The following is a 2,495-nucleotide window of genomic DNA, read 5'->3' on the forward strand; positions in this document are numbered from 1 at the left end:
CATGTTCTCACTTATTGGTGGGAGCTAAAAATAAATAAATAAATTCACACACACACACACACACACACACACAAAAAAGCCGGGGGGGGGGGGGGGATGATATAACAACTACAATTCCTTGAAGTTGATACGACAAGCAAACAGAAAGGACATTGTTGGGTGGGAGGGAGGAGAGCGAGGAGGGAGGGAGGTTTCGGTAATGGGCCACAATAATCAACCACATTGTATATCGACAAAATAAAAATTTAAAAAAACACCAAATAAATAAGTATAAAAAAGTATTCTGAGACGGCAGGAAAGAGGTACTTTTTGAAGGTATTAGAAAAGGCTTCATGCAACAGTTTACATTTCGAAATCCAGCGGGATTTACAGAGAAGAAGGCAGAAGAAAGGGCTCATGCCAAGCAGAGGTCATGGTGTACCGGAGGGCCTGGAGCACAGAAGGTGTGGGATGAGGTCACAAGGGTGAGTTGTCCAGTCTGGCTGAAGAAGGGGGATCACTAAGAAACAGAGTAAGAAACAAGACTGCAAAGGAGGGTGTGAGCCATTGTCAGAAGCCTTGGACATTAACTAAGGATTTGGGATCTCATAGGCTAAGAACTAGGCACACATAGAAAGTTCTGGAGAAGACTTAACACCAACAGAGGAGTACTTAAAACAACCAACCTGACAGTGGTGTAAAAAATGGGGAGTTAAAAACAAATAAACAAAAAACAAGCAAAGAAGCAAACAGCAAAGGGGGCTAAGGGGAGGAGGTCAGTTGTGAGGACACTGCAATCCTCTGGGCAATGGGCTGTCACAGTCTAAACTACAGAAATGATAGGAAAAGCAAAACCAGGAGAAGGTAGGACTCACAGCAGCTGGGACTAACTGCAAGAGCCAACATTATTGCAACAATGGAAATAGGAAAAGTGCAAACAGGAAAGTCAATATAACTATAAGAGTTTCTCCCCCCTTGGGGATAGGATGCAGAAGAGATAATGATCTCAGGTTTTGACATGTTAAGTTCCTTAATAAGGCCTGAATCTGTTCTATGCATCTACTCTAAAAAGTCTAAGTGAATGACTGTGGAAAGAAATCCAATAAGCACTAGGCTTTCCCTAGAACTTGCTAAACTAGTTCACAATAACTTGAACCTGTTGGTCACTTATTTTTTGCAAGCTGGTGTTGGCAATCTGCTCAGCTGTCCTCTGAATGACCTCAGCAGATCTGCTGACCACTATTCACATCTGCCCTGCCAACTGAGGAAAGAAAAAGTCCAATCTGGAGATGGGGCCTCCTGGACTGGATTTGACTTCCGAGAGGAAAGAAAAAGTCCAATCTGGAGATGGGGCCTCCTGGACTGGATTTGACTTCCGAGAGGAAAGAAAAAGTCCAATCTGGAGATGGGGCCTCCTGGACTGGATTTGACTTCCGAGAGGGCCACAGGATATAAGGCAGAAAACTTCAGAGCTGACATTTTTCGTGCTTCAACACTTAAAGTGAAAGAAAACATTTAGGTAAATATCAGTGATAAAGTTCCTTGTCAATGGCCTCCTAAATTCTCTGAAATCTAGGAGTCAACATGCCCATTTGTCACTTAATCCTCGATGGTGGATCACTCTACAGAAATTCAGTCACACACATTTGGATTGGTCAGTCTCCTAAATAACCAAAACATTACAGAGATCAAACTGCTTTATAAAAATGGAAATTACCATTTGTATAAACAAAATATGTATCAAAGCTCCCCAGTATGTCTTCAGAAGCTATGAAATTAAATTAACACCTTTCGGAAAAGGATCAAATGTGTGTGTGTGTTCACACACTCAGAGACATACTTCAGAGCCAAATATGCCACCCTTCACAGACTTTGTCAACTCTTCAACAACATGTGCTAATAACATTTTAAAAACATTGAAAAACATTTAGCTTTTCAAAAGTGAATGAGGCCACTTTATTCAGTGAAAAATAGAGGGGTGATTTAGAAGGCAGAATGACTGTCCAGGTTGGAACATAACCCAGTCGTGGAGGTCTTGTTGCCTCCGTCAATGGGTGTGTTAACCAGTCACCAAAGATGGTGCACGACAATCAAGACAGGGAGTGACTTTGTGCCCCTGGACTCTGGGATGGTCTTGTGAGTTGCTTTGGTTAACAGAATGCAGCAAAAGTGACATTCTTGGACTTTCAAGCCCAGGTCTTAAGAGGCCTGGCAGCTTCTACTTCCTCTCTTGGAAGCCAGCCACCATGTGAAAAGCTTGGCTACCCTGCTGGAAGAGAGGCCTCGTGGACAGAGGCCTGAGCCATCTTGGACAGTTAAGTTCAGCTGAGATCCCAGCTGAATGCAGCTGCATGACTGAGCCAGGAGAGAACAGCAGATGAACCTCAGCCATCCCACGGCATCGTGAGAAATAATAAGTCAGTGCTATTTCAAGCCACCACATTTGGGGTCATTTGCTATGCCATAATAGATCACTAAAACAATGGGTGACAAAAGATATCAAATGGTTAAAAGTC

This window comes from Galeopterus variegatus, unplaced genomic scaffold, assembly GCF_000696425.1.
Source record: "Galeopterus variegatus unplaced genomic scaffold, G_variegatus-3.0.2 Scaffold13999, whole genome shotgun sequence".
In the NCBI taxonomy this organism is placed as follows: domain Eukaryota; kingdom Metazoa; phylum Chordata; class Mammalia; order Dermoptera; family Cynocephalidae; genus Galeopterus; species Galeopterus variegatus.